We start from the raw sequence: 27562 nt of genomic DNA, 5'->3' as shown, positions 1-27562 counted from the left end.
AGCAGAAGTGCAGCAGAAGCATTAATTTTTAGAACTTCTCACTAATTGTTTTAGCAAAATGTATTCATAGTTGCTCTGTGGTGTTATATGAAATTACTGCCAAAACTAGCCCGTGGGCTCTATACTACAACTCATCTATCCTCTTGTCTCAGGGATCCTTTGGCACAAAATCGAGGTCCTGAGCACAGATCCCATTTATACAAAGAACATGATGTAACAACGCATTTGACCTGCATCCTGGAAAGACAGAACTCCTTCTTCATGAGGTACGGGTTTTTAATATATTTATGAACATGTGTGTGTGTGTACTTTTAGATTATATATACACACACGTTTAGATTGATATATAACATGTTTATATTATATGTATATATGTGTATATATGTACATGTATTTGTATCTATACAGAGGTTTGCATTCAGGTTTGCAGGAAGCGAGAGAGAGGTGATAGTCTCCAACGGAGTCCGTGTACTGTGGTTTTAATCTTTTAAAACCATGGCTTATGAGATGTAGTTGTGTTACTGAAACGGACTTTGTTCTCCTGTCAGGACTGTTCTGTTGTATAATGCATTAGGACGCAGATCTGAAGGGATTCTGGCTAAGCCAGCGATTAAATTCTGGTTTACTGGAGTTACTGAGATAACCCATGTAGACTTCAGTGGGGAATATGCTGAAACACAGGTTGGTTTTGCTCTGCAAGTCTCAAATCTTTTATGATATTAACAAGAATTAGGGGTTACTGAGCCAAGAAAAATTACAGAAATTGTGTAGCAGTCTTTTTTTTTTTGTCAAAGGCAGTCCTCACATATGACTGAAATTAAGTTTGTCCTGCTTTAAATCTCATACGGAATAACATCGTTTTTCTCTTGGAGTTCTAACGTGGTATATTGCTGTTAGATGGACAGTACCCGAGTTCTACCATCATATGGAGCACATTTAAATAACAAGATTTTGCCTAAATGGCTCTCTTAATGCTTTTAAGATTTATAGGCAACTTGCCTAAGAATCAGCTACTTCAGAAGCAAAAGAATACAAGCAACATTTATGTAGGTCATTCAGTGACAAGTTTCATTTCCAGAATTATTGTGACAACACTGAAAATTATAGCAACTCTCAAGCCAAGCATGGAATGAGAAACATTTGGGAAACATTGTGCCAGTTGATCTGTTGGTATATATCCTCTGAACACTGACCATATCCAATGACTGTTTCACACTTAGTGAGACCACGCAGCCAAACTTTTCAGATTGTCCCTTTTATAACATCACTGTACAACTAACGTCATTCTTCTGTACTGCTTCTTATTAGGTAATAGCTTTGCTAAAAATACTGTCAAATGCCATGAGATTCTTGTTAGGAAAGCTCACTGTCTGATGTTTTTCTGTCCATATGCAATACCCATATATGAAGTAAAAGAGCTGCATTTCCATGTTTGCTATTTTCAAGTCAGCTTCTCAGATCCTAATCCATGTACTGAAATTACAATCAATTACTTTTTTACAAAGGGACTAAGCCAGGTCGTGAGGGATGGGGCAAAGGAAACTAAGTCACTCTTCTGGAGAGAATACTCCTTCCACATAAATGCTTAATGAGTACAAGAATTTTAAAAAAAAATACACCTAGCTATCTGATAAAGAGCTTAAAGTAGACTCCAGGCTCAGGAGTACCACAAATGAGATGCAGCATACTCAGAATCTCTGTTTCCTCCTCATAATGTGTCACAAGTGTCTCTGGAAAGTTTAAGCACATTAATCAAGCCCATTAATTGAATGAGCAGTTGAGATTCTAAATCATAAAGCCTACAACTAGGGAGTTTTGTGAGAATTAATACAAGACAGAAATAATAAGAAAACTCAAAGAGGGAGGGATAAACATCAAGACCAGATCAGGGGAATAACTAATATCTGACATGACAGCGGCTAATATTTTAGATTCTCTTCTTGCTGCTTAAAATGTTCTTGTCTTGTCAGCAGGCAGGAAAGGTGCTAAATTAGGGAACTGAAAGATGGACTTTAATTGTAGCTGTAAAAATATCAGGCTAGGCTTACAAATTTCATAGATTATATGTCTAGACAGAGACATTCAGTCATTTATATACTGACTAAGAGATAAATATAAATCAGTGCATATAACTATGCTATAGAAGTTCACCCAGTGGACTTGTGTAGAGTTCAGAGCTCATGTTTCACTTAAGTGTATCTTCCAGAAAGTAATCTGGAGAAAACTTAAAGAGAGACACTATTGTTGTTTCAGTTCTCTATCTCAAATTTTGGTTTACTCTATTAGGTACAAGCAACCCAATGAATTTAAAGGAAAATCAAGTTTGTGCAAATAAGGGTGAAAACCTTCGGCAGTCAGGTGAATCCAGCTGAACCCCATGATGAAGTATGTGAAACCATGACCACTGTTAACCATTCAGGCTAGGCTAAAGCTCACCTGAAGAAGCCTCTCTTACACTCACATGCATTTAACACCTCACAGCACTTGTTACTTGAAAGTAGATTTGGTTCATCTGAAGGAAACAAGAACCTTGAGCATGGATAGAAAATGCCCAGCACTCCTATTTCACTTGGGATCTACTACAGACCCAGGACAAAGAATTAATTCCATCCAGGTCTCAGATGAGAGCTGTGATTTCATGCTAACAGCACTCTGACACTCCTGCAAAGTGAAGAGGGAATGAGAAACACACATTGAGCTTTGGGGACGCGGTGACGGCTGTATTCTCTGGCCGATGGCCTACAGCAAATGTTCCCCTTCACTTTTTCCCCTTTTAAGTCTGCTCCATACTTTTCTAGTCACACTCTGCCTGCCAGAAGTGGATTGTGGTGCTGCTGGAAGGGGAACTCGTGTGACCTGCTGCTGGAGTTTGGGGAGTGCATGCCTGTTTACATCAGAAAGCGCTCAGGTTCGCCGTGGGGCAAGCTCTGACGCAGCAGGGAGGCACAGGCGGAGTTACATTAGCAGGTGACTTAACGCACTGATTTCTTTTGAGCTGCTGGTTCTGAGGGAACAGAGAGGGAAAATGCAGTTAAATCTCTCCTGCAAACACTACACAGTGAGAAGACACAGCAAAAACTTAGAATGCCATCCTCTCATCTAAAATGCACAGAGCAAGCCTGTTTAAAACAGTCTGTCACCATCCATTATCAGCTGCCTGACAAAATCAGAAAGTGCGATTTGTGACAGTTTGCAACCAGGAGGGCAGGACGGCCAGCGATGTGCTCTGGCATGCAGGTCAAGAGGAAGAGAGCTGCAATTAACCTCTCCGGGCTTTGAAGCAGGTGGTTGGCTCCAATCCCCACAAGTAATTGTAAAAAGCACAATTTGCCCTGTACAGCCTGTCACAGCCTCCTCATTTTAGACTAATCCAGTACAAAAGTAGCTAGCAGTCCAAAAGAGTAATTGGGAAACTACTGGATGGTCAGGTAAGCAAAGGTTTACACACCCTTTGGGTGAACAGGTAAAACAGAGGGAATGTGAACTGACAAGAAAACAAATAGCGCCTGCTGCATGGTTCATCTTTACATGCAGGTTTGATTCCAAAGCTTATGCCTTACCCTCAGCTTGCAGGTCATTTTCTAAGGAGACCGAATGAGCTACATGTAACAGAAAACAGTCGCAATCCTTGTGGCTGTTAACCACTCATGAGTTTTTCGGTTAAACAAGATCTTGCTGCTGAATGCCTGCTTGGTACAACCATTTTTTCCCCAGCACTCTCCTGTGTGGGAGGAGAGAGGAAGATGGCTTCAGGGGAGGCCTGCCACGTGGCCATCTCCAGTCAGCAGCACTTGAGGGCTTTCCCAGCCCATTCCTCATCTCCAAGTTCATCTTTTTCACCTTCCGACATACACTTCTCACTGATATTTACAGGAACGGTGTGTGCGCACACGGCTGTGTATGAACACATAGAATGAATTTGAAAGGGAAAACTACTACCTAAAGGAACTAATTCTGTTTATATATGAAGCAACACTGACTAAATGGATGTAAGAGTGGTACCAAGTATAATGCCAAACTGTCCTACGGCACTTGTCATCTGTGGATTTTTGACACACAAAACCCAAAAGGATGGTGGTATCTTTACAACCCATTTATAGAAGAGGAAACAGAGGCACACGCAGTGCGTATCAGAATCGGGTCTAACACACAGTCTTTTCAGCTGAGAGCTATAGCCATTTGGTTATCCAGTCAGGTCCCCAAATGATTTAAATTTGAAGTTCAAATTCACCTTTGAGAAGAGGTCCTTTTTACACTTACTTTCAAAAGAGCCTTCACCAGTACTTCAGCAGAACTGGCCTTTACAAGAAGAGGTTTTTTGCCTGGAGTCAAGATCTACTGGCATTTAAAAATACTGAAGTTTAATGGGACAGATGTGCGGAGTTCTTCAGTTTTGTAACCCTGTTTTTTCAACAGCAAAACCCAACCTTATTCCAATCCCTGCCTGAGACGATGCTATTTGTGACATCCAGCATACGAGGCAGAGCCCAGAACGCAGTATGGCTGCAGCCACCTAAGTCCTCTGCAAACAGGCCCGCCCACCACTGGTCTCGGGAGCCAGTGCTCTTGTAGAAGAAGAGGTAGGAATGACAGACCGGCAAATTGCGGAGGTCAGAGGAACAGTGCACAGTGCTGCTTTGTAGTAAATGTGTAAGGGATGCAAAGTCTCATTATTGTGGCTGAGGCTATAAAGAGAATAAGTATAACATGACTTTAAAGTGAATGCTGCCTAGAGTAAATGGCTCATTCTCATAACAATCTTAAAACTGTAATTTGTGGTATTTCCTGAATGCCTTCTTTTCCACCTTTTCCGTGGCATTGTTCCTGGCATTGTCTTGTTAGCCCATTAGGAAGGGCTTGCTGAGCTACTTCAAACCCTTACGCTGTGTGTTTTTCTTCTGCCTCTTGCATCTTTTTATACGGCCACAGCATGGCTGTATCAGGTTTTTTTCTGGTTTGGATTATTTTGTACTTTATTTTTATTATTGCTACGTGTTTGCTTTAGAAGCACAGTCTGAAGTTGCTTCCTCAGCCTGAGGAATCTGAAACCTTAGTGTTTGGGTAATAGTTGAAGACAAAAAGAAGGCTTATTCTTCTTCCTATCCTCTCCTTTCTCCCTCTTTCAAACAGCTACTTACCTCTGTGCCTTCCCTGGCTCCTGTCCACTTCTGCACTATGCGCTGCCTGAAGCCATTGCTGGAGTCTCTCCTAAACCAACAAAGGGACGGAAAAATATGCCTCATGTCTTGAGACAAATAAACAAACAAAGGGTTTTCCCAAACCCTTTCCAGATAAGAAATGCTATTTTCATTTAAATTCAGAATCATGCCTGATAGTAGTCAGTCTAGAAAATGTCAGACTTGACATTTGTTGTATGTTACGTCATGACATGTTAATTATTCTAGTGCACAATATTTGCCCATATGAACATGTCAAGTGATAACATAAAAGCAGACATTTTCATCAGATTTCATTTCCCTTTTAAAATTAAAACTAATTGGCCACGGTTGAATTACAGTTCTGCCCCAGAACAACCTATTGTCTCCTTTCAGGCTTGTGTGGCAGAGTCAGCCCAGTGCCTCACCCTGTGCTGTTAACTGCACGCACACCCTGCAAAGCACTGCTGGGCCAATCTGTGAGACTCCTGTTTTTCCTGCACAGGCGGCAGCCCTGCTGTGCGGGCCTCCCGCGGCGAGAAGTCGTATTGTCCACCAGGACCCAGAGAGGTGAGAAGCACCCCATGAGGAGGAGACGTTGCCCTTGCTTTTGACACCCATGCAGCAATGCAGTGCAACTTCCAAAGCAGTCCTTGCCTTGTACGTATCAAAGCGTTGTATGTGGCCCGCTAGGCTTAACAATGCATTTATTTCAGCCTCTTCCAGAAGCAGGGATTTTTCTATGCAGTTAATTCTGGCAATAGTTCTGCTTCCCCCTGCCCCAGCTAATTATGTGTAGTGGGGTCTGCAGATACTGTCTCCAAGCAATTTGAGGCAAATAGTAGATTAAGAATATACAGAGTAAAGGATGGCAAATGAGATGATGTTGAAATTGAAACTGATGAAAACAGAAGTTTTATTCCCTTTTAATTTTAGACATGTGCAAAATAGTCTTGGAAGTGTCATTTTTGAAACATTCTTTTCACGTTAATTTGTTTTTATTGGCAAATCAGTTCTCCAAGTACTGTTCTCTGGAATAGCTGCTGTAGTTTCAGATATAAGTGTTGGCTATAGGAATCCCTCGAGATATATTCTAAGGTTTGTTTCCTACTTAGAAACAATAGCAAGAGTTTAAGTCAAGTATTCCCCATCCCATGTGTTCGATATGTGTTTGCTTTTCATCTTATCAGTGAATAATAATGTTACACGGAAACAGTATACAAACTGCGTGATTCAATGCAGTCCAATACCTATACTTACAAATACGAATATAATGATTTTCCCCGCTGCTACTACCAGCTTTCACTGGAGAAAATGTAAAAAGTGAAATATGTCAAGATGAGCCTGAAGCATTTCCAATGCTCTTCATCTTAAGTAGTCTTAAATTGCAACATCTACCAAAAAGAAAACCACGTACTTTTACACTGAAACAAGAGGTATCCCTAATCTTGTGTGGGGAAATTTGGATTGGGGCAGGCAAGTTTGTTCAGCCCCCACAACACTGTGGTATCCTGTAACAACAGGCCAGTCACATCATCGTCAGCAAGAATATTGCTGTGTTTGGGTCAGTTATTTTCAGATACAGCTGCTCTTTTTTAAATTACCCGAAGTCTTGATCTTACAACTGCTGAAGTCAATCCAATTGAATTAAGTGGAGGATGATCAAGCATCAAAGGCCAGAGTTTCAGAGGTTAGCAGGCATTTAACCAGGTAGGTGGAGATTTCCAAAACCACAGGAACAAATCCATTGGGAAATGCAGGCCATTTTGAAATTACTATTTTGTCATCGTCATTTGTCCCAGTTTCATTGTTCTAAAGGACTGAGGTGGGAGATTCAAAACTCATGTCTGGACTTCAAGTTTCTCTGGTTAGAGACAGAAGCACGATCTGACAGCCACTTGCTTTGAAAGTGAGGAGTTAGTGGGAGCCAGTTCAAGGACCCTAAGAACAATCCCCATGGCTACTATGAGCCGCACAGAGAACATTACAGATCCAGATATTAACAATATCCATAGCTGTGTTTGCCAGACTGGGCCTATTCTGAAGACTACTTATGGCAGTGGTATAAAATACAAACTGTAATTTATACTCAGGTTTGAAATGTGATGACGAGGAGCTAGAAGCAAGATTGAAAGGAAAACCCTTTGTCCAGGAAAGCAAAGATTTGGAAAACCAGAGAATAAACTGAAGTGCTGTGTGTTCAAGGGACCAGAAAAACATGATGGTCTGAGCGATAGGCTTGTGGAGGGGATTATCAGTTACACAGATGCACAGAGCTCCACATGGACAACATGACACCATTTTAAATAGCAGCTCAGCAGCAATTAGCACAACAGAGTTAGTGATACCTTATTGTTTCATTGAAGAAGCCTCTGCTCATTTTCTCTGTAGATGTCACTATTCAACACTACTGATGAAGAGAAGCAGGATATTGGGGAAGGAGGGAGATGAGACTAGGTATAGCTTGTAATGATGTGAATGGGTATGTGAAGTTTTAGAGTGTTTTTACCTTTTAACCCCCATTGAAATGCACTGAACTAGAGGGAAGGACAGCATGGAAGACATTAACATTTTGGTTTAACAATAGAGACAATTGCTGTGGCTTAGAAAAGGTGCAATGATCCATGAATGCACAATGAGAATTTAAAAACCTGCTGTACTGAATGAAGTGTGCACTATTCAAAAACTGTTGATCTATGCAAAATTATTAAACAACACATGAGATCTGCCAGGATTTCAGTCCCAGGTGCAGAGCAGCTGCTCTCATTCACTTTCCAGCATGCTGTGCAGGGGCGTTCCTGCTGGAGATGATGGTAAGTTTGGCAGGTGCACAGGTTGAAAGGGGAGGACCAAAGAAGGTGGGTGTGCTTTCAGACTCCAGCCTGCTGCTCGGCCTGACTTAATTCAGGCTCGGTAATAACTGCTGTGCATCCACAGCGGTGGTGCAGCTGCTAGGAAGGGCAGATGCTCTGGCGTTTTGTTCTTATTGATTATGTAGAGTGAATACTGAAAGTGATCGGGGGGCAGCTAATAGCAGTACATGGTGGCTGCCAAAATGTTCACTGCTCCATATACCCAGTTCCTTTACTAATCAGCTGAGCTTTTAACTGCACTTTTTCTACAAAAATCAAGCTGAGGAATTCTGTCAGAATTAAAAGTTACTGTTTCTGCTCTCCCCACTGATTTATCATCACCATGTGCAGATTAAGAAAAAGAGATCATCTTCATTAGGTCAAATCAATGGCCGTATTAAGATGCTGGTGTCTTTGGAAGATAAGAGAATGCCTTTGACCACGGTACCTGGAATAGAAGGTGGCTGGTCCATCAGGAATGTCAGCTCCCCTGCACAAGCATAAATGATGCTTGATACCAATAACTAAAAGATAGTGGTGGTTGTGTTGCTATTGGTCTTAGCACAGACATTTCTACAATCAGTTGGGAAACCAGATGGGACTGTACTTTGATGAGTGAAAGAAAAAAGGGACATAACTGGTAGGGAATACAGCATGCCTCTTTTAGGTTTGATCCAACTCTTGTTGAAGAAAATGAGAGACTTTCTACTGATTTACTGGCCTCAGACCAGGAGTTTTAAAGGATGCAAGCACTTCGCTGTCGATTGTAATGCAATGACAGCCGACTGTGACACAAGTTTGGAATAGGGAGATTTTTAGGCAGTTTTTTCAGAGGCTAAGTTCTTTGGTATATCATATTTCAAGTTGTTTGGAGAAACTACAATTGTCTCTTAATAGAGCAGCAGTTCCACTGCCAGGATGCAGAAGAGCAGGTGCACATGAAACATGTGGTTCAAGCTTATTTAAATCTCAGCACAGTTTGTGTTTGGGGGAAGCTTTAGGAACACTCTTTTTTTCATTCTACTACTACTTTTCTTGATAACGAGAACACATGGACCAGACCTCAGAGCAGGATCTCCTGCTTCCTTGTCCATTTGCGATCAAGATTGTGCCAGTCCCATTCTTGCTCCATGAGTTTCTGTTTCTTTTAAGCAATCTAGTATGCAAGTCAGCATGGCTTCTACTTGCCTTGTCACCATGATGCAGTACCTCTCCTGCGCTAACATCCTTCCAGACAGGCATGCTTATCTCTAGACAGACATCTTCATTCTTTGCACTGAGATAAAGGATCTCTCACCAGCACAAATTCTAAGCACATGCTTGTCTGAGGTAGCTTTTGCTTAAGTACTTGATCCTTAAACTTCTGCAGATTAGGCATTACCAACACTTTTTAGTTTAAGTAAACATCCACAGGCTTCATGTTCATCAGCTGGTATCCCGGAAGGGCTTAAGAGTTGTTTATCTGGTGAAACCCCGGCATATGGTGCCAGCTTGCTCTTGCACCAATTCTAATTGCAAACACTGAATCTGTTCTGTAAAAACTGTTAATTAGGTGAAACTAACACACATGTTTGAGCTATAAGCTAAGGTGTTTTTTTTTTCCCCCCTCTCCCTTTTTTTCCCTCCCCCATTGAATTACTCACACAAGAGGGGTTATAGGCTGACAGAATAATTTACACATCGTTGAGAAAAGTAGGAAGGGAGAATATTCAGGCAGCTGTAACATACTTCAGTTCCACTGAAGTTCTTTGTAAAATAATGGGCTTTAAAAGTAATCTTCTGTGTACTAAGTAAACTTAGTGTTCACGATTCATGGCTCTAATCCCTGTGACTGAAATTTAAGATCTAAGGCTCCATGAAATTAAAAGAAAAAGAAACAATTACATGCGTATTCATTCAATTTCATGTATTGCCTATCCTTCAATTTTTCAAATGAAATTTTAACAGTGGAAATAGAGGTTTCTAAAGAATGTGTACTTGAAAAAAAACAGCAGGTCAGTTGTAACTGCTGAAGCTAACCAGCTCTCCTGTGCCTGCTGGTTTCTCGACATTCCTGGAGAATGCAAGTCACCTCCAGATTTCCTCATCTCCCACAAATATTTCATAGATGCTACAACACAGTGTGCAAAAAGCTCAAGGACGCTAAGTGTGTACAACCCTCGTGCAGGACACTGGCCACTCAGCCCTTCCCAGCTGCACAGAAACGCTGTGGAGTAAACAGGAGGACGCTCACAACAAGGCCACTGCACAGAAAGTCTTTGCGCTGCTCCGGGACTACTCCGTAGAGAAAAGGAGCCCTATATGTTGCTTCTCCCACCGAAGGACAACTGTACCCCTTCCCTATGAATGCAAGTTGAATATATGGCAACTGCAACAGCACCGTAAAGCCACAAGCCCAGAAGACGACTAGACAGCCAAGTAATAAAGCTTGTGAGCTTAACATAATATTAATGTGTTAAGTCATGAATGTTAGCCACACTGATCTAGCCTTTAATCTTGTCCCAGTAACGAAAGGATCACCATCCTTATCCCAAAGGCTCAATAGAAAATGAGAAAAAAATCCAAAAAGAGCTTTTAAATACACAGCAGTACACTTTTATTTCGTAACGAAAACTCTGGTCCTATGCCTAGATATTAGTGCATCAACATTCGTAAGTCTTCCCAGCTAGTTTTTAGTCTCTGAGCAAGAAATAATTCATTAATTAGTAAAAAAGGAAAAAGGGACATTCAGACAGCAAACATAGCCAACAAAACCAGCCTTCAACCTGCACTCATTTAGCCAAGTGCTTCAACAAAATTATTTGGAGAGAATGTCAAGAACCTTTACCTACAAAAACTACCTTCCTTCTAGTCTTATGAGACTAGACTATACTAGACTGTTTTATTAATCTAATATAGGATGATGCAGAAGATCGGCATTAGGAGAGAGTTCCCTATTCAGTAAATAGCTAGATCACATATCCTATTGCACTGCATGCACTGGAGTCCTGCTAATGCTTGTAATTTTAGCACAACACTAAAATATTTGGTGCTTTCTAGGAAAATTCCCACTCCTGGAATCATATCAGTCTGTGAGAAACTAAACTTAATTTTTCAAATGAAAAAAAAAAAGCATCTAGCTCTAGTGGGTACTATGAACAGTTTAAAAATGTGGACTCCCTAAAGGCTGAAAATACAGATGGGTTCCAAAAGGGCCCCAAAAGTATTCTGAACCTGTTTGGTTTTGTGTTTGTTTTTTCTTTTTTTTTAGCCAGTGTTGTCACTTTCCTGGAGAGAGGGTTTGTGTATACCTGTAAGGCCAGTATTGTAACTACAATATTCCTATATATTGTGCATAGCAAAAAGCACTTTTTAAATGACAGCAGTATTATAAAAATAAAGGAGACTTTATCTGCAGCACAGGGAAAAATGAGAGAAAAAATGTTCATTAGCTACAGAGGGGTAGACGGTGAAGTTAGAAGGGGAGTTCTGCTCTTTCCCATCATCTCCATTCCTGTCCTGGATGTCCCAGCTCCCATGCTAGCTCTGGCTCTGGGAGCTTCCTGCTGGATTGTGCTGTGTGGTCCCCTTAGTGACTGCCTGCACTGAGCTGTGCTCCTGCGGATGGGTACTTGCAGGGAATACTCTTGGACAGTCACTCAGGGCAACAGAGGTCGGTCCTTTAGGATGAATGCACTGGAAAGAAAGAAGTCTTAGTGTATCAAAAATACGGCCAGATTTCCATTCAAGTGTACGGTCTTGGGTCTCTTGAAATTGTCAGGAAGTGACTGAATGACACAGCAGATCTTTTCCAAGAAAATATTTCATCTCTCTTTAATGTCAGAATGACACAATCATGAGACTTAGCTTAACGCCTTAATGCAAAGTGCTGAATTTGCTTCTCTATATAAACAGACCTAAGATTGTGCTGAAGATGGTATGCTTCAGTTGTGACACAGCCTCAACGTAGAAGCTTAAATTCTGTATATAAATTCAAAGGAATTACTATACCATACATGCATAAGCTGCACCTCAGTCAGATGGAATCCCTTGAAAATAGGTCCCTATATAACCCACTGTTTCTGACAGCTGTACGCCTCCAAAGCCTCCTACGCCTAGCTAAGGTTTCTTGCCAGACCAGAGGAGGAGCAATCCAAGGTAAAACCAGGAGAAGCTTAAGGGTGGAGGGAACAGCCTCTGTGGGATCAGAGGGAACCGAGCCAGAGGGTGCCTCGGGGCAAAGCTCCCCTTGTGTTACCCATACAGGGACAGCAGTTGCACTGCTTCCGAGTCACGGGGGGGGTTACAGATAGCTCATGAGTTACAAGAATGAAAATCTGATCTGATCACAGTAGCAGCTGCCTTTGTGTTCTCCAACTGAACAGAGAGGAGTGAACTGTCCCTCTGGTGCAGGAAGAAGCAGGGAGTGGAACAGAACAAATCCTGCAGGAGCAGCCCCGTTTGGGGAGAACACTCAGGGTGAAGTCTGCTCTGATGCTGTCTGTTGTTTGACTTTTATTGTGTCAATAAATCCAAACTCCAACAAGGGGGAAAGCAGCACATCTTGGCTAGAGTGTCTATGTAGAGCAGAATAAGAAAATGCCTGGTGCAACTGTAATACACATGTTTGGCTACTGCATTGTTTGCAATGAATGTGTCATACTGAAGACGGAAATGTTTTTTTCATTGACATGCACCAATGGTGTAAGTGCTAAAGGGTCTGCAGGACTAAGGGGCCGCTGACATCTCCTGCTAACACCTCCCACCTTTTGTTTGTTCCTCTTTCACTAGTATGCTGGAGCTTTCAACCTTTAAGTGTCTTCCACCGTGGGCAAAGGATAGTGTTAACGAAATGGCATTTTACACATTACCACCCAAACATGCAATTCAGCTCCAAATGACACATACCTGCCACAAGTTGTTGAACGATGCTTACATTTCTCTAGAGGTTCTCTGCGAGTCATCTCAATGTATTTTACAAAGAGAATTAACTGTCATGATCCTTCTTTTTACGAAGAAGGGAACACAGCTTATTAAAACCTCAAACCGAAGAGGAGCCCTGAGGACACATGGTATGTGGCTCAGAAGTAACTTTTGGGCAGGTGGCCCTGCACTGAGCAGCCCAGGGTTGCCAGGTTCAAAGCTCCAAGACATCATAGCAGAAAGATTGTGCTGGGGGCTGCAGACCTAAGGACTACTGCAAAACACATAACAGACCACAGAGTGTTCTCTTTTGAGGAGAATTTTTTAAAACCTGCTATCAGAGTGAGAACAAATGTCAAAATGCCTGCATTTTGGATGACACAAAATTTACCTTTTTCCACAGAGCTCTTCAGAAACCATGACCTATCAAAATCAATAGTTTGCTACTGACTTTAACTTAAAGGCAGAGATTGAGTTATCAGAAAAATCAGTGTAGAGCTACCTGACTCCTCCATTGCTCTCTTCACTGGATCATGGTTGCTCCAAAGCCCGTAGGACCTGGGTGGACTGAGCTTCTTTCTCACGAAATAATAAGACCCTGTTAAAATCCAGCCACAAATGAGTGTTCCTCCTATCTCTCAGTCTTTCTCCCATCTACAGCCACAGTGCATGTACTTGTATGAACTCTACCTAAATGCCAAGATAGATCTGTAAAGCTCTTCGGTTCCCCCATTGGATCTGGGCAAAAATAACCATTCCAACCTATGCATGAAAGATAAGTGACAAACCGCAGAGTGCTGCTGTAAGTTTTCTGTTGTACTTTCGGATTTTTCTCCTTTGGTTTGTTTTTTAACATCTTCCCTTAGGGCTGTGTAGATACAGAAAAACATGCCACAGTCAAAGAATGTAAAAAACATGGGAACAGAACAACAGCTTGCTTTCTTTTCTTAAAGATAGACCAATTCACTTCATCACAAGACAAGTATACGTAAAAGCTACGTACAACAAAAATATATCCCAAACCCTGGAATCACAGAAAACATATGAATCCATGTGGCTCTTTTACTAGCAGTTATGATTTCTCTTTCCTAACCGGAAAGCCTAAAGGCGCATTATGGACTTAATGGGAAGTATATGCAATCAGCAGTGTAAACAAAGGATGAGCAAACCAGAAAAGGTTGCTTGTCTTAATCATGTCTCTTTCTTTATATTTCTTTAATGATGCCACATTTGCCTAATCACCCAGACATATTCCCTAAAAGCCTCTCAGGTACGGGCCTCAGGAAATACAGGTTCGTTTAAAGCCTCTGCCATTGATAGGGCATAGAAGGAGCCTGACAGCTTCATTAGACCGTATCGCTGGTGCCTGTCTGCAGGAGAGGGATGTTGCCACTCCCTGTTCAGAGGGTCAAATGCTGTGGGAGTTGCCAGTCGCTCGAACACTGGGGCAAACAGGCACTCGCTTAGACAGTAAATTTGTTGGGTTTATTGGTGGTGTTACACATAGAGCTACTGAATGCATGAAGATGTAGACAATGTAAAAAAAAGACAATACTTTCAGATTGTGTCTGAAAAGGAAATGGTGTCATTAAAAATGGTGCTTTGTTAAAAATCCCTAAAAAAAGGGATAGGAAAAGCCTATGTTAAAAATCACTAGAAGAAGAGATAGGGAAAGCAAAATGGAAATAACCTAGCTAGGTAATGCGAATACAAAGCAGAGTGACAGCACTGGCAAATGTACCTGATCGAGCTGTACATTAGTTAGCCTGGGTTTTGGTAAAAATGTATTATAATTTTACATGTATTACATGTGTTGCAGGCTCGGCTCAGTTAGCCCGAGATGAAATCTTTGCCGTGGCGGTGACCCAAAACAGCTAGTTTAAAGTTAGCAGAGATTTTATACCAATTTTAGTCACACTGCCAGTCCCAAGTGGGCTTATCAGAGGGCTATGATTAGATGAACAACTAGAGAAGTGCAATCCAGATGTGAGGTATTCCACGCACAAACACAGAAACTACTTTCACATGAAATCCTATGTTGTTATCTTACTTTCATCTCCTAGCTTACTATAGAAGTAATGTGAAGCACAGATCTCATTTTTTAATTAATGCATAATTTTTCTTTTGTACTACTGTTCTCTGGAGACGCTTCCTTCCCCATTCATACAAATTAAACAGAGACAATGTAATCCAGTGCTATGACTGCCACATTTCTGCCCAAACAGAACAGAAGTCCTGTGCAACTAATATTGTATCCCAGGCATCGTACCACAGGGTAACAGGTGCTATACTGTGGGTTTATACTCTGTGAAAGTCAGCACTGAAGACTCACTAGATTTTGCCATTATTTTCTTTAAGAAACTCACGTTCCCTCTCTTCTTCACTGATCTTGGAGTTTTCTTAATACTGGCTTCTCACCTGTCATCATATGGATTTTTTTTTTTTTTACAATGTTCATGCTGCAAGTGCACTTTGGACGCTGTGATAGGATAGCTGTCATCTCCACCTCTGTGGCTTCATTTCCTATTTCATCCTGAAATCTTCAAATAGTTCCTTGCATTGATCTCCCACTTCGGTGGCGAAGGAGGGCTTAGTGAAGTTTTGTTTGGGATTTTAACTACACCTGCTGCCAATAACTATACAATTTTTTTCCTGTCCATTCACCTCATTCTCTGATAGATTTCATATTCTTCCCTTTCAGCTGTTTCTTTTCAGCTTTTCTTTCATTTTTGTCCCTTTAAGCTCTTAGAGCTTATAGCTACGTAGCTTCCCTTATCTGTTTTATTCTCCACACATGAAGACTTTCAAAAGGGGCTTAAAGGAGTGAGATCCCCACATCCTCTTAATTTATGTTGGTGATGAATGCCTAAGATGACCCTTTTGAGACATTTAAGAGCTGGACAGTCAGTGTCTCAAAGCCAAAAGGCTTGCTACGCTTGCACAGAAGCCTGCGATCGATCCAGTGGGATACGCAGCCACAAGAGAGGTGTCTCCCCCTGTGCCTGACGGAATTTCAACACCTAAGAAAGGATTATCAAAACCATCTTTAGAAGATGAGCTCTCGAGCTTCTAGTGTAACTGAACCTCTCCCGCAAACCTCCTGTCTTGCTAGGGTTTGTCTTTTACCACTGAGCAGCAGTGGGGCAGGGTCCCGATGTTCCTGTGAGCTTTGCCTACGCTGTTGGAGCAGCCGGGCTTACAACATCCCGGCTTGGAGCTCTGCCTGCAGACACGCAGGAGAGAGAACACGTTCCTGGACATGCACCGATCTTTGACAAAGCCAAAAGAGTCTTGCCATTGAAATCACTTTGGCCAGCGTGGCAGGTACCGGGGACTATCGTATGTCCAGTTTATTTTCTGTTTGCTAAAGGATAACATGAAAAAGGACGCAAGGGTTCTCACTGACGTGGTCCTTAAATGTAAATACTCCAAACTTTCAAGGAGGGGAGAGCTTATGAGTTTAAAGGAAATGATTTCTGCCTGCCAATAATCTCATCTTTATAGCATGACATCCCCCTGCAGCAGACATCTCTGAAGTCGGTTTGTGTCTACCAAAGCTATTAGATTCTGTTTACTCAAATAACTCTATTAAAGTCTTATGTTTTATGCAGGTCATAGATGTAGTCCTATTGATTTAACACGGAAGAGCACCCTTTTTTGTGGTAGTAAGATGTTTGCTTTCCTAAGCTTTGTTGCCTTCCTTGTTGCCTAACACGACAGTCTCTGCAGCTGGTGTAGGTCACCAGTTTTCAGCAAACTCATGTTCAATGCAGGGCGTTTGCGCTTATTGATTCAGCATTAAGGGGTATTCTTGTGCAGATATATTCTGCCTTGCCGATCTATAGCCCACATCATTTCTAGCTATGCACTCAGGTTCAAGGAGATTATTCAGTGAAGATTTTATACAAACTAGAATAACCAAAACACACTTCTGGTTTCCTGTGCTGCTCAAGAGGCTGCTATCTAGAAAACACACTTGCACTTTGAGGCTTGCATCTCACACACTTTACAGTACCTGAAAGGCTCTGCCAGAGTCTTCAGAAGCTATGGAAAAGGTTTGGTACAAAAGGTCCATTTCTCATGAGCTGTAAAGGCTAACTCAGCTGACGACAGTTAGATAGCACTAGTGGATATCTCCTCTGCCTTCCTGGAGAGCAGCACACGCACAGTGGCTGTAGCTGCAACAAAGGGGTTAGGCAAGGTTGCACCAATGTCCTGCACTGAGTTAGGGAGTTGGGAAGGGATGAGCTCCTCCGGTCAGATTCCTGCTTTTCAGGATACCTTATAATTCTTTTCCTTAGTTCTCTTCTTGTCTTCCAGTCTCATCCTAGCCTTCTTTATTTAGAATCACCTTCATTTTCAGGTGTCTCAGGCTTTGCTTTTCCCTGAGCTTGCTGCAGGTCTTTCTGAACTCCCAGTGACAGACAGAAAAATAATTATTTGAAAGACAGGCAGCAGTAGCCACCTTCAAAATCTCTTCAGTCTCACTAAATAGGATCCCTTCCCATCCTGACCCACGGACACTCACACAATGGCAACCTTCTCCAAGGAGTCATGCTCCCGTACAAAACCATCTGTGTATTCTTCAAATGGGCCAAAGCTGGACGCATTTTCTTACTAGAATTAAGGAGATCAAAGTTGGCAATAATATATTTTTCCTCAGCAAAATTAGTTACACAATATTAAAATATCAATAATAACATAAGGCGATTAAACAAGCCACGTTGTCAAGTTTGCTAAGAACAGAAGGTCTTAGCAAATGGCTGTCTGCTAGACTTCAGACAACCATACTCACCAACAACATTGTAAAAAACTAACAAGCTGTAACTTAAATAGTTATAGTTGTACGGTATCCACAGAGAATACTGGGAAACATCCACACATTGTGGACATTTGCTTTATTAAACAAATAGCACAAAAGAGAAGCCTCCCAGTATCTTAAGTCTCCACTGTAACAGTGCTGGCTGGATCTTCCCCATCTCACCATGGTTAAGTGCAATTATTTAGGATCCAGCTGCACCCGTGTGGTTTCCTCCCAGTGTTACGTTGCATAAAGAGACAAAAAGCCATCCCTGGACCTCCGCAGGAGGCGGCTAACATGGGAGGTGTTGCGGGAGGGGCTTGTAAGGAGGAGAGACACAACTCTGGCAGTCTGCTCTAAGAAAAATGCAGCCCCGTATTTGCAACCGCTGTTTCCCTTTTACCCTTTACTTCCTTCAGTGTTACTTTGTCCTCACTTATGGTACGCAGGTCCTGATCTTCACTCAGTAATTTTGCAGATGTTTGCTTGGCATTTACAGTGCACAAAATGTGCTTAAAAACACAGCAATGAAGGATTTACTCCAAGGAAGGATTTTCTCATTTTACACTGATAATCTCTCACGCTAAACTCACTACAGGTTGGGGAAATCTAAAAGGCTACAGCTTCTGTGTGGCAGGGACTATTTAAGTCTGCAGTTTTCCAGTATTGGTGTATTGAAATCTTTTATTTGTGGGGTGGCAATAAAAGATGCGGAGAGAAAATCTCCCCTGGCAACATGTACTCTTGAAAGGCCCTTTCAAAGCAAACATTCCAGCAGTGAGAAGTACTTCAGCACGCTGCGTTCCCGTCTTCTCCTTCCTTCCCTCCCCGCCTCCCCAGACTACGCTCTTAGTATTGGAATAATAAATTTCTTTGTGCCCCATCTTACGAAACTGTTTCACATCACCTTCATGCACTTGGCTGGGGAAGACCTCACAATCAAAGGTTATATTCTTTCACACAGCGCTACCAGTATTTTATGTTTCTTTGCAGCCAAGTGTTATCAGCTGGCCATACAGCATTCAGTTTTGGGGAAAAAAAAAAATCATTGTATTCTGAAATAGTGATTGCATCAAATGGAAACTAGATTGGAAGACAGTAATCATGCTGGGCTCAGGCGATTAAAAACTCACTTGGAAAATTGGCGCTTGCTGAGCCTCTATAGAAAGAAATGAATTAAGAGGAAAACAATAAGGAAGGGCATACATTAATTTTGCTCTGCAGTGGATAATGTTGAGTGTAAGGGATCTAAAGAAGGACTGCATGTCTTAAGGATTTTCTCTTATGTTTTCAGAAGAAAACCTGAGAGCCATTGGAGAGGGGTTGCAAATTAAATCCAAACAGTAAACTCAGAAGCAGCAATTGGAAAAGAGCAAATAAATAAAGCATATAAATACAAGATAGCATTTCCTGCTAGGAACTTATCATTTCTGACAATGCAGCTCAAACAAAGAACTCCCCCTTGCCGGCAGTCCTGCTGGGCAATCTCCATTCTCTGTTCCCTGGGCAATGTCGTTCCCCTCCTCACTGCTAAGCTGCACTGGATATTTGTACAAGTAGCTCAATAAAGGATTACCTCCCAGAACGTCTATATTGTAGCAAGCCCTGTGTAACTCTTGTTCAGCTGTGAGATCCGTAGGGTAGGCACTGTGTCCACACCATTTTTATACAGGGTTGAGTACATTGTCAGCACTCCACAAATAATAAATGCATGCAACTTGCAAGAGTTCATGTATCTCTGCTCATTATTCCCCTGTTCATTATAATACATCCTTTTCTCTGGCTTGTGACAGATTTCGGATCCGGGCTCATGTTTAAGGGAGGTTTTATTCTCCAGCCCAGGGCAGGACTATGTTGCTCAGCCCGTAGGACATCCCAGGTGCTCTCTAGCAGGAGCAGGCTGGAATTCCCCTTGAAGGAGCTGCAAAGTATGTCAGCTGCTGACGACATGCTGCTAAAATGTATTTTTACAGCATTGGAAGGCCATATCCTGCAATGCTTCTCACACGAGTAGTCCTTACTCTCACTCAGTAAATGGGGCTATTTGCACAATTATTATGGGAGCAAAAACAGAACAGGAGTGAGCATTATATTATCTGCAAAGTATATCACATAGATTTTATACACAGGGATACATACACCTATATATAGCATAGATCTGTCTGACTTTGCCACCTTTGCAGCATTACTCATTCACTGGTCAGAGCATACCTGCAAGCTCTGACTTTCCCGTTTTGAGTGGACGAACCAAAGCAGAGCATTTCACCTCTAAAAGTGCCGGTTGTGTTTACGAAGCCTGCCTCCCATGAGCCAAACCACGCACACGCATCAATCACGCTTCTGGACACCACGCCTCCCTGTGCTAGTTACAAACACTGGGTCTTAGGATGTCTCCCACCCGGTTGTGTCGCCCAGCGAACCTGTTGGTCACTGTGGAGACCTTTTCTCTGGGCACGTTTTGAAAAGCAGAGCAGGTGCCCAGCGGTTGCACCCCCACTTCAGACCACCGATGAGACAGCGGTAACCTGTCCAGGCTGGCGCAGAGCCCACCCTTTCCACAGCTCCAGAGGCCGTGGTAGATTAAAGCGGTGGGGGTGCAGGGATTCACTGTGCTGCCTGCAGAATGACAAAATAAACCAAGTTTGTAAAAATGCCTATTGGAGGCTGTATTTTAAAAACGTGGCAAAGAAAGGTGGGTGTAGAGGGTAAGAAAATGCAGATGAATGTCAGAAAAGGATTAGACTCTGGTGTAAACTCTTCCAAGCAAAGGCTTTGTTTTACATGTCCACTGACTATGGTTACCATGTCTGTCCATGTGTATATATATATATATAAGTGCATTTATATGCACCCCCCCCACATGCATCTATGAATTTCTATACATATATGTATCTACATGTATGGCCTTATATGCAACAGTATTTTATTGCCTCACAGTTTGCTGAGGGAATCTGGTTTTGTACCATGTGTGTGCTTTTGAATCTAAACTGCCATACTTTTTAAACAAAATCAAGTTTTTGCCACACAGTTGTAAACAGATCTGTACCAAATGTAAAATAAAAATGTTGACCAGCTGCCTGGAATGGAAGTACTAAGGTGACTGAAGTTCCTGTTTGTCTTCCAGGACTCGGACTCTAGGAGATGGCGTTAGCAGTGCCAACGCTCGTAGCTGTTTGATCACTGACTATTTTAACAGAAACACATGAGCAATATGCTTGCTTGTTCTAGAATCGTGGAGCACTTCCAGTGCTTTTCCTCAGGAGAAGTTCATCAAAGGAGTAAAATTAAACAACCTAATATTAACAAAACAGTGATTCATTTTCACACTGAATTCAGTGGAAAACTGCTTAATTCCCCAGCCGAGCATCACAGAATTCCAAATCTGCCCCACTGAGGAGTTGTAAAATGTAGAGGTGATAGATTTAGTTTCTATTTCCTATTGGACAAATGCAAACTTTAAAGCTTTAATCACTGCTTGACACTTTTGATTTTTTTAAAGATATACCTGGACCATGCTCCGATAGCCTGACTCGACTCACAAAAGCAACTCTTTACTTCTCCAGCAATTAAAGGAAGTCTTTGATCTGGGAGTGAATGTTTCGGTACAGTGACATTAGTATAAATCAGACCTTAAGAATCCACAACATGAAACAAAATGCTAAATCCTGCCATTCATTTAACCCTGAAGCCACTGTTCCCCTGAAGCCACAGGCACCCTACCACTAGAGTGCGTAACACAATTGGAAGAAGAGAAAAGCCACATCCCAGTGCGTATCTTCCATTCCCTGTACTTCGTGCAAATGGCAAAAGAAATACCATTTATAACTTCACTTTCACCCTTATTTAATGACTTGTCCAACTCATTAATCCAGTATTTATTCTTTAAGGCTGGATTTTCCCCATTCCCCTCAAAATCCCAGATACGCCCTGAGCCCTATGTTCAAAGGTACAGATCTGCCTAGCTACATGTTATTTCTCCTCTTGTTTCTGTTCCTATGAAGGAACTCAAAATAGTTTTCATTCTGATTTTCAGTTCTGTATGATGAGCATGCAAAAACATTAATAATTAAAAACACAGCAAGAACAAAAATGCCTTCTACCGCAGAGGAGAAAGGGAGCTGGTTACTGTCAATGGTAGGTGCTTTTTATGTCAAATAAATTAACTGCACTTCAAAATGACAGTGGCGTGTCAGCCTCATCATCTCCATCCTCAACTCCAATTACGTCTCTCAAGGGAGTGCATCTCAGAACACATTACTAAGACACAGGTGTGGATAAGTTAAACCACAAAAACATATACTCAAGCTGCATTCAAAATGCGACCGTGACCCACAGAGCCAGGGGAATGCAAAGGTTTGGTCGCTGAGCATGCCTATTGCTGCCGAGCTGCCTCAGTACAAAGTTCTCTGGAAATAAAGCCTGTTTGTGGGTTGAAAGATTCAGCATTGTATGTACATTCTAACGTACATTTTTGGCACCCAAAACACTATTGCTTACTTAAAATGGGATGCTATGCCATCCAGAAAGCATCATTTACTGCCCAATCCCACTTCCCTCAACTATCACATCAGTGAAGAGGGCAGAAGATGGAGACTTTTTTCTCATCCCGTAGCTGACAGCTAATGGCTGTTTTAACTTTCACATGGAGCAAGTTTGCCCTCTGGAACACCTCTGTCACTCCAGTGCCACACAGTTGCATGACTTTAGCTGAGAGCACGTTTTTGGCCCCAGGGGTTTTGATGACATGGGAATCTGAATTAATTTGCCCAGCCAGAATGATAGTTCAAGAGGTATAAAAGCCTCGGAATCCATGAGGTTCACGCATCCGCAATTAAAATATTTAAATGGCCAGCTGCATTAAAGTTTATAAAGCAGAGTTAATTTCCTACAGAACTTGGAGACAAAGCCTCCAGAAGTTTGTCATTTTCTCCTGACAACAGCTACTTACTGCTGCATTTGCTTTTGTTGAGCCTGGACTGAGTTGTTTATTCTGTGCATCTCTTAGTATAAAATATTCAGAGTTTATCCTAAGCAATATCGCGGTTCAGGCTAATGATTGTTTCCCAGGACTGGGATCCATGCCCTTTGCATTTCTGCTCTCAGAGCAGCCAAATGCTAAGCCATAGAATTGTTTTCTTCCTCTGAAGCAGCAGCTGGTCCCTTGGAAGACACCATAAGCATCTCTGCCGAAATCTGTGTAATTGCACATGTCGGCACGGTCTGTTCTTAACGGATCCTCTCCCAGACAAAACACTGTTTTCTCAAGCTGGCTTTGAAGACTGTGTGTGTTTAAAAATAGCTTCAGGAAGATACACACATATATTTTGCTATAAACTGTGTACAATGTGTACTATGTACAGAATATTAATTCTTCAATATGTGATTTTGTGAGATTGCCTCATTGGCATCGTTATTGCTATACATGGAGCTGGTTTGTGTGCAAATATGGTTCTAGCCCAAAGTTTTAGCTTGGCACAATCACAAAACAATATAGATTTCAACCTGTTGCTGTGTAACAAGAGTGTTTTTTAAGATAAATCTTTAATATGCAGTAAGTGGCTACGTTACTCTTTTCTGATCATACTTTGTCTAGCTAGAAAACTAATTAGCAGAATCTGGTGACCTGAATGTCAGAACCTCTGATATTTCAACAAAAAGCAAAATCCTTAATTCAACAGTCGACATACTGTAGAGAGATCTGCCGTACTCTCCTGCCTATCTCTTATGACTCATAAAGATGAATTTTGTATGGGGGCAAAGGGGGTGGGGGTTTTGGCCAAAATAACTAGAAATCGTAAGAAGCTGTAATTTATACGTTTGATGAATTGCAAGCAGCTCAATGATATTTAATTATTGCTCTAACTTAGGCATACCTGTCTACAGATACAAAAGACAAGATGCACAGTCTTCAACAGGTTCCTTGCCAATGAATCCTGCTGGGCCAGGAGTATCCCTGCCATCACCGTGGCGCTACTGAGACAGAGACCAGCAGCTTCACAGAGGAGTAAAGCAGAGAGGTAAACCAGAACTCCTCAGTCCCAAGCAGGATCCTCACCTCCTAAGAAATCCTTCTATTCAGTGGAGGAATGCTTCACTGCCATAAACCTCTTGCCTCTGCCAGGCATCAGGGAGTCATTATTTCAGGGGCTTTGTAATGGACTACAGAGTCTGTTACCTCCCAGCTCCCAAAGACAGATGGAGATGAAGCTGACAGGGACTTGAGGTTGTTAACAGCTGATTTCATGGAGCTGATGACACTGACTCACTGGCACTAATCAGGTGAGATTAAAAGCACAGCATGGACAGGGAGATGGACTCACCAAATTAAACATTCGCACTTCAAAAGGTTTCTAGTTGAACAGCTGCCTGCCGCAGCCCCTGTCCCCTGTTCTGGGGCAAGACAGAGTGGTTAAGCCTCCAGGGCTGTCAATCTTGAACCATTCAGAAGCACTGAAGAAAAAAATCACTTAAAAAATAAGATCTAGTTCAAAATGAATTGTGTAACAAACCAACTGGCACCAAAGTAAATCCATCATATAAACAAGTAGAGAGTATTTTCACTGCTTCCAGAAAAAGTTTGGACTCCTGGAGTGAGCTAATTTCTGCGTGAGTGACCACAAAATAAAACTCCTAGATAATGTAGTGATGGGTACTGAAAAATATGATAGACGGAGAAATAAGATTAGCTCCACTTTATGTACATTATATTCTTGATCACATACTTTAATGGTGAAGCAACTGCAAAACTTGCAAATTACAAGCTCTGGCTTTGTTTTCAGAGCTCCTGCATAAATAGTTGTATTTAACAACTCCAGGCAGGCGCTTCTTTCTGTAAATTGTCCTAAGAATGTGCTGTGAGTCTGCAGCAAGGAATTGTTCCCGAAAATTCAGTATCATATAAATTGGAGAACCGCTGTATCCCCCCCTTTCCCTTGTTTTTTTTGCCCCATGGTTCCTTGTAGCAGTTGCTGTGCTAGGGTTAGAGATCACTGTGCCCAGGGTTGTTGAATAAAGTCCTCAGTTGCTCATCTGCTTTTTGTCTGGAAGAGGGAAGAACCTTCCTCAGATTCAATCTATTTCAGCTATTACCTTTCCTGCCTTTCTTACACTATTTTTACTGCACATTAGATAAAGCCTAGCTGACTGCTGCTAGGAAAAGTAGGTCTTCTGTTGTTTTAACATTAATTATGGAGAGTTCAAGATAAGGTTTGTGTTAGAAAAGTAGGGGGTAGGAATGGTTTGAATTTTACTTTCATTATAATTAGACAGGAAATTATGAAAAGGTGAAAAATAATTCACTGAAGTGCTTTCCCCTAGCCAGCTAACAAGAAAAGTGCATTCTCGCACAGATGGAGTTTATGGTATATTATCGAAGCACCATTGTTCTTAATGTATGCCTCTGCCTGGGCACATTGAGCCTATTTCTGTTGCACTTTACATGTGGGCAGAAATGGGCAGGATGAGGCTCTCTGACTCCCTTCTGTTCAGTTGAGGGCCCTTTCTGTTACAAAAAAATTAGGCTAAATTAGTCCATGGTGTAACTCCATGGAAGCCAACTGAATTATTGCAGAGATTAATTTGGACCATCAGTCAATTTCTGCATAACTTGCAAAGGACATGAAAAGATGACTAATCTAAGAATGAATTAATTGGGCAGCTGTCTCCCTTTCATTTGTATACTACTGAGACAAACATTTGGACTAAGAAGCTGTCCTCATCATAATTTCCTCACTTGATGCTGCTTTGTGGGTGATGTTTATGACTACCATGTAACTACAATGTTGTCAGAATTTTTCTTCATGTGAAATTACTGTGGTTCAGGCTTTTAAAGGCACTTCTACAGGGAGGAAAAAGGAGTGCATGGACCTCGCCTGGAGCTTCTAAGCAGCAGTAAAGATGCACTGTGCCAAAGCCCCTCAGGTTAGACTTCCCTCTGTAATACAGCCACCTCAAGGTGTTCCCTCCACCACTGATGTTGGTCTAACTCTTTATTTCCCTCTAACTATGGCCTGAAGGCGAGTGGGGAGCAAGTGAAACCCACTGTAACAGGCCTGCAAAACTTCAGCAGTGCTTATACTTCCTGGCAGGATGGATGAGCAAAGGAGGTCTTTGCCACGGTACAACTGCTCTAATCTTCTTCTTCAAGGCTTTTTTTCCCCACCTGTGAAGACTGACGACCCATGGTTCAGCATACATACAGAAAGGTTCATCCCACCATGCCTACAGCTCCTTTATCTCTCAGTGTATTGCCCATCACCAGACTAGCTGAATAATTTGTGCATAAATTCTATCAAGTTTCCACCACTTTTTTCTTTTCAGCTTCACAACCCTATTTAGCTGTGGTTTGCAGGAAAAGCGGGACACTGGGAGGGAAATCCTTCAAGTCAGTCTGTGGCAGAAGACCACTGAAGTTAGTGAGACTGTAGTGGAGATAAGGATTTTGTCCATTAAGAGTCAACAGTAGCTTCAGAAACTACATAAGGCAGGCTGAGGCTGGGAAAAGGATATATTTCTCCGCCTTGCTTGCAGGTGAGGAAGCGAGATTCCAATGGGAATGAGTGATTTACCAACAGTCACACAGGAAATCAGCAAGACATATGGAAATTAATGCTGAGAAGCATTTCAGTGCCTTAATCATAAGTCCATCTTTTCCCTCAAATGCCAACAGCATTAAATGTTCCTTTTCAATACTGGAATAAGCATAAGAGTTTCACTGACTGACAGTAATGTTTCCATCAAAAATTTTTTAGAGGGTAGCCAGTTAAAGTTAAAATAGTTGGTCAGTATTAACGACCTATGTCCAACTGCAGGGACCAGCAATTGTAGGGACAAGGCACTGTAGTTGAACTGAGCAAGTTTACCTGTGAGATTCCTTTCAGGATCAAGTCACGCTAAGGTCGAAAAATGCAAGGTTAAAAAGTAATAGGTGTGTTTCATTATATTTACCACTAATTAGTAGGCTTTGAAAATGTGGATTGAAATATTCTCTTGCTGGGAAGCTATTAAACTGTTAGGCTGAGGGAATATACGGCTTAACATAGGAAAGATTCACATCTTCTGCCTACAAATAAATCACTTGTACATCATCCATCTATTTGACCATCTCTGAGTAATATTTATATCAAGGTGATACCTAGGTAGCTGCCTAGAGAAGCACATTTTCTATAAATATAATAGCCTGGGCCAAGGTCTGTTTTTATTTAAACTAGCTTCAATTCATTGTGTCTTAATTGAAAATAATGGTGTTACAGCAGTGATCAAAGAATTGTCTCATTAATTGTCTATTAAATCATTAGCTATTAAACAGAAATAAAAGGTTAAGAATGCAACACTCTCTGTTCTGCCCAAAAGAATATGAATATCTCTCCAATTACAAAGAAACAATAAAGGCAGAATTAACAGTGAAAAGAAGCTTAAGATTAGGCAATTACATCCCAAATGCCTGACAACTCTTATTAGAGGGTTTTGCAGTACCACCTATATAGAAAAGGCAACACAAATTTGGAAGCAAAGTCAGTACTGACTTTACCAAAGGGGCTTGTAAAGGGAATATGCATTTTTCTGAAAAAATATAGGCACATAAACCCTGTACTAAATTTTAACTCAGCTAATTAATCGTTATGGATTCAATCTTGCAACCAATATATATATTTCCAGTTAAAAAATTATGCCTGAACAGCATTCAGTCTGAGAGCACCTCTCAGTAATTTGTGACTGAAATCCATTATAAGGATGCTGCAATTTTCACAAAAATAACATTACTCCCATTTTATATCACCAGGATGAGGCAAGATGAACTCAGCGAAGACCACATTCAGACCTCTTGGTTTTGTTCATTAAGTCAATATATT

The 27562-nt window shown here is 41.6% G+C and overlaps 1 protein-coding gene across 1 annotated transcript in view; it reads right to left on the bottom strand.

Annotated features, from left to right (window-relative positions):
- Positions 1-27562, bottom strand: part of TMEM132B (transmembrane protein 132B) — a gene marked incomplete at its 5' end in the record, with an annotated part of 144525 nt that overhangs the window by 12950 nt on the left and 104013 nt on the right. The window lies entirely within an intron of this gene.

This window comes from Fulmarus glacialis, unplaced genomic scaffold (assembly GCF_000690835.1).
Source record: "Fulmarus glacialis isolate BGI_N327 unplaced genomic scaffold, ASM69083v1 scaffold4244, whole genome shotgun sequence".
Lineage (NCBI taxonomy): Eukaryota > Metazoa > Chordata > Aves > Procellariiformes > Procellariidae > Fulmarus > Fulmarus glacialis.
This window is presented reverse-complemented; position numbering and strand designations above follow the sequence as displayed.